This window comes from Lampetra fluviatilis, chromosome 40 (assembly GCF_964198595.1).
Source record: "Lampetra fluviatilis chromosome 40, kcLamFluv1.1, whole genome shotgun sequence".
Taxonomy (NCBI): domain Eukaryota; kingdom Metazoa; phylum Chordata; class Hyperoartia; order Petromyzontiformes; family Petromyzontidae; genus Lampetra; species Lampetra fluviatilis.
Genome location: NC_136314.1, coordinates 5,528,784 through 5,538,992, shown reverse-complemented (window position 1 = coordinate 5,538,992; position 10,209 = coordinate 5,528,784).

Sequence of the window (10,209 nt, the reverse complement as noted above, 5' to 3'; positions counted from 1 at the left end):
AGTACAGAGTTAGACTGATGGCCTTAATCTAAGTTGTCTTATGGTTGTTGTTGTTTGACTTGCATCCCACTGGGAATTCTGCACACAGCGTTGGTGTACGGTGTTTTTTTGCAATATTTTGCTGTCTTTTCTTGGATTTTCTGTTTGCACTTAGTCACATATTCACTTTAAGATGTTTTTTGTTCATGTTTTTGTTTTTTGTTTGTTGCGGTTGCACCCGATTCAAGAGCCGAATGACTCACAGGGCTATACCTAATAAATGAACTTGAACTGGAACAAGGAGGGAAGACGAAGTTCAAGCGCAAAGAACCAAGCCCGGGCCTAGGTAGTGCTGTTTACAAATAGAGGCGTCATTACGCAAACATTGCCCAGGACCGGGCACACATCCATGTCATACTGGCACACCCACGTGCCAACAACTTTCACGCGTTACACGTGTCAGTTTGTGTGATACACACCCAGTCGTGCCAAACAAAGAGGCAAAGATCCCCCGCATAGCCTAAACGAACTGTTGGGGCAAGTGCTGTTAGCGAGCACCTATGAAAGTCGGAATGGCACACGAGGAGGTGGGTGGCCAGCACCATGCCCGACTACCTTTGTCTTCCTAGCGGTGATTGATGTTTTACACATCGCACTCGGTACTCATTTGAGGCCGGGTCGACCTAGGGGAGGCCCAGGACCGGTTCAGATAATCGTCACTGATGTCAGGCGTGAGCGGGAATCAAACTCGGGTCGTCGGGTTCGTCGCGCAGCGCGCTCAAGGCGACACTATCGCTCCCCACACGTGCCGCACACACAGAGACACACACAGACACAGAGACACACACACACACAGAGACACACACACACGCTGCCGCACAGCCACCACGCCTGTCTTACAGACACACACACACACGTGTGTGGGGCACCCACGCACGTGTCAGTGTGGCAATGCCAGGCACGTACCGCGTGTCACACGTGCAACGCGTTACGCTCGCGCCACCGACGCGATACGGATCCCCTGCCAACACTGAGACGCCACAGCAGAGCTCCTCTGTGCGGCGGCCCTGTCCTGTCGCGGACGTGAGGTCACGGGCACGCGCAGGCAGCATTCTCGTGTTCCCACTCGGATATTTCATCAGTTGCTGTTGACCGATGTTAGGTTGCAAATCACGAAGGTCCCGTGTATATAACATCTCGTCTGCTTTTACCACCTTCGTTTGGTTTGTTCTTGACGATTACACATTCTGCTTTAATTAATTCGCCCTTCAAGCCAAGCCGCCGCGAGTTTAATGACTAATCCTCCTCGATGTTTACCGCGTGCCCAGCGATACAGCTGAGAAATGCATAACAGGCAATCGACATTCTATTCTCGAGCATGACGGCAGCAGCAAGATGTTCAAGCAACTCGGTGCCAATGTCGAGGTCTGCCAGCCACGATGAGAGGGCTTCGGCAGAGAGACACAGTTCTTATCTTTGGGACCTTTTTGCCATTATCCAAAAATATGTTTTAAAATAAGAATAGGTTTTCTTTAGTTCGTGTGGTGCTGCTGCTCTTCCTGCGATGTAAGAGCGCAGACCATAGTGGGTTGACTGTGTGGTCCATGGCGTCATACCTTACCCAATGAGCACAGCAAACAATCATTATGATGGCGATGATGCTAAAATAGGTGACATTTTCGACACTTGTTTAGTATTCGTGTAAATCGCATCTCCCAGAGTGGCTGGGGTGGAACCACAGGCGAGCAGGAAGGCAACAGTCAGGCGATAGGGAGCCTCGGACGCTACCAAAAATTTCCCAAACTCTGCGGTCCTATATATATATGTTAAGATATTTTAAGCCAATTAGTGAGTGTTTATTACATGTAGGACGCAGAAACCGGAGTACCCAGAGAAAACCCAAGGGTGCGAAAGGGGCAACTCTCTATCCTTTGCAGATGGAACAGCTGGACATTAGTCTGCACTTTCTGTACCGCCTTTTCCTGGCAAGCCAGGGAATAGCTCCTCCACGACGCCTACGGTAACAGATGAGCGAGGCTCATCTGTTACCGTAGAACAGATGGATATTAGTCCACACTTTGCTCTACTGCCTTCTGCTGAGCCATGGTACGGCTCCTCGACACCCACGCTGCTGCTGCTGCGTGATTACAGGCAACCCCCCTGCAGCGCAGCCACCAATTGAGCCATTGCCCAAAATGTCACTCAGAGTCTATATTTTGTATTTTAAGAACGGTATTATTATTGACACGCAATGTGTTGAGTTGTGTTGATTGTGCACCGATGGCCAACACAGCAGCAGCATCACCAGATGTGTATACCGCACACATGTACACACATGTGTCATGTATGAAGTATGCACGTGACCAGGAGACATGTGTACATCGTGGGGAGCGGTGGCGACGCAGTTAACGTGGTGCGCTGCGAACCCGACCTAATTCGAGTCCCGCTCAGGGCCACCGATACCAGTGACGATTATCTGAACCGGTAGTGGCACAACTCTTTGTTGATAAAGTACCTGGTGCGATGTGTGTAAACATCAGCACTGGAGAGACAAAGACGTCCGGGCGTGGTTCAGGCCACACCACTCGCTCCCCTCGTGTGCCGTTGCGGCCTGTGAGCTACTCGCTCACAGCACTTGCCGCAACAGTCTGTTCAAGGCTACACGGGGGACCTTTGTCTTTGTCTCGTCCACAGACAGAACGCGGCGATGATGCCTCAGTGGCCTGCAGGCGCGTTCCTTCAACGGGCCGCCGGGTCGACTCGCGTTGGCCGTGGCCCAGGATGGCGAGCGAGGCGGTGATTACACCTGCAATTTTATGTTTTGTATTTCAACTTCTCAAACAGCGTTGTTATACTTGCTGGTTGGGTCTGCTTACTGGTGGTATAAGGTTAATGATTGTTATGTTCAGGCAGTTAAACCCCTTTTATTGAGATTGGGGGGTGGTGATTGGGCCCAATAAGCCAGTACCTGAATCCTTTTTTGGGCCTGGAGGAATCCGATGAGCTATGAAGCTCTTTTTCACAGATGCCCGCCCAATCGGGGCGGGTCAGCGAGTTACAACAAACAGACAACACAACAAACAATAGAATAGAACAAACAATACAACAGACAATACAATAAACAAGACAACAAACAACACAACAGACAATACAACAAACAATACAACAGACAATAGAACACACAATACAACAGACAATAGAACAGACAATAGAACAATACAAAAACAATACAACAGACAATAGAACAAACAACACAACAGACAATACAACAAACAATACAACAGACAATACAACAGACAATAGAACAGACAATACAACAGACAATAGAACAGACAATACAACAAACAATAGAAAAAACAATAGAAAAAACAATGCAACAGACAAATCAATAAACAATACAACAAATAGAACAGACAATAGAACAAACAATACAACAAACAATACAACAGACATGAGAACTTCTTTCCACAATGCAATGTGACCCCAACATTTTAAACTTGCACTTATTTGTTATTCAAACGAGTTAAGTAGTGCCACTGAGGGGTTGCCTGTTACTCAGTGGCTTACTGTTAGCTTACTATTCATATGCCTATTGAAAATGTAATTCTCATCCTCAGGCCCCATTTGTGTAAACACACGCAGACGTCAACTCGTCAACTCTGCACTCCCCCGTCTCTCGCTCGCCACTGACGCTGGGAGAGCGAGCAGCACCCATGACGGACGGCCACACGAACCGGTGGGCGGCCAGCACCACGCACGGCCGCCTTTGTTTCCCCAGTGCCGATAGGGTGTTCACTTTGAGGCTGAGTCGACCTAGTGGAACGCAGACCAACGCACTCAACTCACCGCGCCGCGTTTGGGGGTGGGCGGGGCGATGGGCGGGGCTCCGCCTGTGGGAATTTTCCACTGCAATAGGCGGGGGCGTGGCCTGTGGTTGAGAGGGGAGGGGCTCATGGGGAGGGGTCTGGGGGAGGAGAGGGGTTTGGGGGAGGGGCCCTGGGGGGAAAGGGGAGGGGTCTGGGGGGGAGAGGGGAGCGGTCTGAGGGAGGAGAGGGGTCTGGGGGAGGGGCCCTGGGGGGAGAGGGGAGGGGCCCTGGGGGGAGAGGGGAGGGGTTTGGGGGGACAGGGGTGTGGGGGAGGGGCCCTGGGGGGAGAGGGGAGGGGCCCTGGGGGGAGAGGGGAGGGGTGTGGGGCCCTGGGGGGAAAGGGGAGGGGTCTGGGGGGGAGAGGGGAGCGGTCTGAGGGAGGAGAGGGGTCTGGGGGAGGGGCCCTGGGGGGAGAGGGGAGGGGCCCTGGGGGGAGAGGGGAGGGGTTTGGGGGGACAGGGGTGTGGGGGAGGGGCCCTGGGGGGAGAGGGGAGGGGCCCTGGGGGGAGAGGGGAGGGGTGTGGGGGAGGGGCCCTGGGGGGAGAGGGGAGGGGCCCTGGGGGGAGAGGGGAGGGGTTTGGGGGGAGAGGGGAGGGGTGTGGGGGTGGGGCCCTGGGGGGAGGGGCCCTGGGGGGAGAGGGGAGGGGTTTGGGGGGACAGGGGTGTGGGGGAGGGGCCCTGGGGGGAGAGGGGAGGGGCCCTGGGGGGAGAGGGGAGGGGTTTTGGGGGAGAGGGGAGGGGTGTGGGGGAGGGGCCCTGGGGGGAGAGGGGAGGGGCCCTGGGGGGAGAGGGGAGGGGGTCTGTAGAAGTGGGAGAGTTATTTGGGGGTACCGCGGGGCGGGGGAGGCCTGGGAGAGAACTCCGGTGCAGGGTGCGAGATGCAGGGCGGTGTGGGTGCAGGGTGTTGGGTGTGGGTGCAGGGTGCTGGGTGTGGGTGTAGGGTGCTGGGTGTGGGTGTAGGGTGCTGGGTGTGGGTGCAGGGTGCTGGGTGTGGGTGCAGGGTGCAGGGTGCTGGGTGTGGGTGCAGGGTGCTGGGTGTGGGTGTAGGGTGCTGGGTGTGGGTGCAAGGTGCTGGGTGTGGGTGCAGGGTGCTGGGTGCAGGGTGCTGGGTGTGGGTGCAAGGTGCAGGGTGCTGGGTGTGGGTGCAGGGTGCTGGGTGTGGGTGCAGGGTGCTGGGTGTGGGTGCAGGGTGCTGGGTGCAGGGTGCTGGGTGTGGGTGCAGGGTGCTGGGTGCAGGGTGCTGGGTGTGGGTGCAGGGTGCTGGGTGTGGGTGCAGGGTGCTGGGTGTGGGTGCAGGGTGCTGGGTGTGGGTGCAGGGTGCTGGGTGCAGGGTGCTGGGTGTGGGTGCAGGGCGCGAGTGGCGTCGTGATCCCCCACGGGGTAAATTCGCCTCACGGGACACCGGGCAGCAAGACGCCGGCCAATTAGCCCCATCAATCAATGGGCTGCCTTGACGTGGGGCCGCGCACCCGTGACTCCGGCTGGGATGAAGGCGGCACTCGCGGGGGGACACGTGACGACTGTCTTGTCGACGTCTTATTGATTGTGGTGAGTTTAGACCCGTGGCTTTACGATGTTCTAAGTAATCGGTTACTTAACCGTTCTCGATTCAGTTACTCGACTCCACGGATAAGGGGCCGTCCATAAATGACGTCACGCGATTTTGGCCGATTTTGACCCCCCCCCCCTTACCCTCTCGTTACACGGCGTCACAAAATGTCAGACCCCCCCTCAATTTTACGTCACAAAACTCTGCCCCCCCCCCAAACCATATTTACATTTTGAAAATAAACCATGCTTCAAATCACTTTAAACTATTGTCATTGTAGTGCGTATTTAATGTGGCGCTGCACTCTGATGTTGTAGGAGAAAACACGTATTAAAAAGGAGGCGTTGGAAAGCTGAAATTTAGCATAAATTTTACTTGAAAATATTCAACGTCTAACTAAAACTGCAGATGTTCAGAATATTATATTGAAATTCTCTTATAATTATAAAATCTTAAAAGTAATTCCAACTATAAAAAATACTTGAAACTTTGTAGTAGAACGTAGCAAAATGTAGAGGACAATTATAGCAATCACATATTCATTCCACAGAATGAAGAGCCCTGGTGGAATAATAAAAATGTTTAATAACAATCATTCCAAAAATGTACAAAATTTTTGCTTCTCCATTCTCCCATGGAGAAGCAAAATTCTCCTTCATGGAATAAATAAAAGGTGACCTTAATAAATGTAAGTAATCAAATAGTTAATAATGAAAATTTATCAAAATTAGTGTTATAAAAAATCTGTTTAATTAAGTAGAACGTGTTTATATTTAAAGTTGCGCATTTTTATGTGACGTCACATTTCTAAACTCCCCTCCCCCCTCGTCACACATCGTCACAAATGTCTGACCCCCCCCCTCCCCCCCTAGGTGCGTGACGTCATTTATGGACGGCCCCTATCGCGAGAAAATTTCAGTTGAAAAAGTTTCGCTTCTGTTCCCCGCGTGTGCCGCTGGGCGAGAAGTGTGATCATCTTGGTGACGTCTTTGGCATAGTTCAGGGCTCGCCACCGTGGGGGTTTCCCACCTTCGGGAGGCAGTTGTTGGGGGCTTGCCGCCACAGTCAGTGACTCGTAGCAATGTTGGGTCGATGAATCGGCAAATCGGCACAGCTCCAAGGGAGAGAAACGCCGCCCCCTTCGTCACTATCCCACCCGTTTGGGTTCCGAATCCACAAAGTGGCAGATAATACGGGGAGGAATAATGTTCCACACTGCCCACCATGGATTATTTAGCTGTCTGTCTGTCTGTCGTGAATAAATAAATAAATAATACACACAGCTCTTTGATTGGTGGAGACCTTACAAACAGCTCTTTGATTGGTGGAGACCTACTGCCGGGTACGGAGAGGGGAGGTGCCTAAGGGAGGAGGGTCAGGGGAGGGGCCTAAGGAAGGGGGGAGTCAGGAGAGGGGCCTGAGGGGGGGGGGGGGTTCAGGGGAGGGGCCTGAGGGGGGGGTCAGCGGAGGGGCCTGAGGGAGGGGGGGTCAGGGGAGAGGCCTAAGGATATGGGGGGGGGTGCTCAGGGGAGGGGCCTAACAGAAGGGGGGTCAGGGGAGGGGCCTAAGGGAAGGGTGGTCAGGGGAGGGGCCTGAGGATATGGGGGGGGTGGTCAGGGGAGGGGCCTAAGGGAAAGGGGGTCAGGGGAGGGGCCTAAGGGGGGAGGGGGGGGGCGATAGTTAAGGGGGCTGTCTGCCTGGCTACCTAAAGTCAAGTTATCTTTTATACATACAGGTAGGAACAACAGGTTCCACACTGCCCACCAGGGATTATTTGTCTGTCTGTTGTGCACGAATGCGCTGTCCAACCAAGTTCCTACCTGCCCACTCCGAAGGAACGTGTTGGAGTGGCGATTGATATGGGTGGCGGATAAAGGAGGTGGCGGATAATGTGGTGGTGGTGGTGGTGGTAAGCATCGAGCCCAACTTGAGCTCTGGCCAGCATGAATGTGTGCAGTGTCACAGAATGGACTTGACGATGATCGGTACCAGCGGTGTCAAGATCGGCCTCTGTGGACGAGGCTCGTGAAGGACGCTACTTGGCATTTTGAGGCAGTCGCCCTCCAGCAGCAACGGACGGCGGAGGAGCGACGCTCACAACAATGAGCGGAGCGCCGGGTGACTTAAACGCAACGAATTGGCACAGTGGGGAACACAGGTGGTGTGTCTGTCCGTCTTTCCGTTTAGTGCATCCATGGCACCAGCATCTGTCCCGTGGCCTGGCAGTAACGAGAGGCTTCGTCACTTCACGTGATGGCTTCTATGTGCGCCTAGCTTGGCACGAGTGCTTAAGCGACGAACGGTGGTTGTTGTTGTCAGATACGGAGGTATTCTGGGGGCGGGTGGGTCATACAAATGCGGGGTATAGTTCGGTTCGATGATTCACGTCGTAGTCCGCACATTTGGAATAATACATTCTCTTCAAAAGCACCACTGAGCATTCCACACAGCCCCGCTAGCTCGTGCAAGGAATGCGCCATGCACACGATGCAAAGACTGGTTGGTGTTTACAAAGAGCCCCCCTTAATCATCTCGGGACAACTTCTCGACGGCACCCCAGTGACTTTGTTCTTCTCACATTCAGAATGGCTGGTTCCCCACGTCGATCAGACAAATCCGCCTTTCGCATCGTGGAATGCATCCAACAATCTATTCGCAGTTGACTTGTTATGCTCACCCCACCCCGAATTAGTTGTTCCCATGACAATATCAACAACATCTTATCAAACAAACTGTATTTTCGTTGAACACATTTAGAATGTTGCCGAATTGGCAGCGGCGCACAGAAGCACAAACAACAACTCCACACTTGCATCAATAACACCACAGTGTTTGGCCTTAAAAGAACAAATATATTATAGGTGACGTTTCGAGCGATGGCCCTTTATTGCACCTACATAGAAAGGCCAGGAGATATAGATAGAGTGGACGATAAGAGATGGAGTTGATTCCTGGGTGAAAATTCTGAACAGATTCTATTTGAGAGCAAAATGCCCACAGTCATCGATTAATTGTCCGACTAAGTCAGGTCTGGTGCTTGTGGATTGTTGTAAGATGTGTTGGTCCAAATGTCCGAAATATAACCGTAATAAAGTTTTGGGATTTTCAGCGAAACCGGTTGGGTTAAAAAGCAAGCAAACATTTGATTTGACAATGTTATGACAACGTTTCGCTGGAGATTGCATCAACAGGGGCTACAAAGAGCTTAGATGATTTCCTGTAGCACTATGACTAACCCTGTGGCCCGTTCATTCGCTTCTCAGTACACTTGTCCCGGTGAGGGTCGCGGCGGCAGCATGTTGAGTAGGCAGTCCAGACCTCTCTCTCCCTGGCGACGGACTCTCGCTCTTCCTGAGGAATTCGCAGGCGTTCCCAGGCCAGCTGAGCGATATCGTCCCGCTAGCAGCGTGCCCTGGGCCGGCCCCGGGGTCTTCGCCCAGTGGGACGTGCTGCCCGGTTGAGTTCCAGGGGGAATCTACCGGGTGGGGCATCCTTTCTAGGTGTCCGAACCACCTCAACCGGCTCATCTCGATCCGGAGGAGCAGCGGCTCGACTCTGAGGCTCTCCCGGGTTACCAAGCTCCTTACCTGATCACTGAGAGTGGACCCGGCAACCCTGCGGAGAAACCTCATTTCGGCCCCTTGTACCCGTGATTTTAACCATTCGGTCATTACCCAAAGCTCATCACCATAGGTGAGGGTGGGAACGTAGATCGACCTGTAAACCGACAGTTTTGTTCGAGAACTCAGCTCCTGCCTCACTACCACGGAACGACGGTGCATCACTGCGGACGCCGCACCGACCCACCGGCCGATCTCACGCCCCCACTCACCATCGCTCGCGAAAGAGACCCCCAGGTACTTAACCTCCTCCACTAAGGGAAGCTGTTCCCCCATCACCTGGAGAGAACACTCCACCATCTCCCGGGAGTGAACCACGACCTCAGACTTGGAGGTGCTGATCGTCATCCCAGCCGCTTCACACTCGGCATAAAGAAGACTCGAGTGCACACTGCAGGTCACAGACGGACGAGCCAAAGAGGACGTCATCTGCAAAAAGCAGCGACGCCACCTCCATGCCCCGGGAGTGGATACTCTGCATACCTCGGCTGCGCCTTGTTATCCTGCCAATGAAAATCACAAACAAGAGTGGATCCATGACTCACCGTTGGCGGAGACTAACACCCACAGTGTACGACTTTTATTGAACACCAAGAATACGGACACAGCTCTCACTCCGGGAATATCGCACAAGGGGCACCGGCACATCGTGCTCCCGCAGCACCTCCCACAAGACACTGCGATGAACACGGCCATATGCCTTCTCCAAGTCGACAAAGCAGAGGTAGGCTGGAGAAGCGCACTCCCATGACCCCTCAAATATCTGTGCGAGGGGAAAGAGCCGGTCCATTGTTGCACGACCATGACAGAATCCGCATCGCTCCTCCTGAATCTGATGCTCGACCACCGGGCGCAGCCTCCTCTCGAGCACTCGGGGTAACACGGCAATTCAAGCCATTGCACCCGTGTGAGCATTAGCACCAGTTGTATGCCGACATGACAATATTTTCATCTTCACTTTGATTTCGCGTTATCATGCTGATGTCTAGATGAGCCAGCTCAAGCCTCCTGTGAATCACGTGACTTTTGTGCGGCCACTCTCCCCGCTTTGACCCCCCCACCTCTCCCCGCCCCCTGCAAGAACTCTCCTCCTCCTCCTCCCATGTGGAGCAGCATCGAGGCCCCCCTCTCCTCGTCTCTGCTGACCCTGTGCTCCTGTTTCTCCGTTGCTTTCCCATCTTTCTTTCATTTCCCG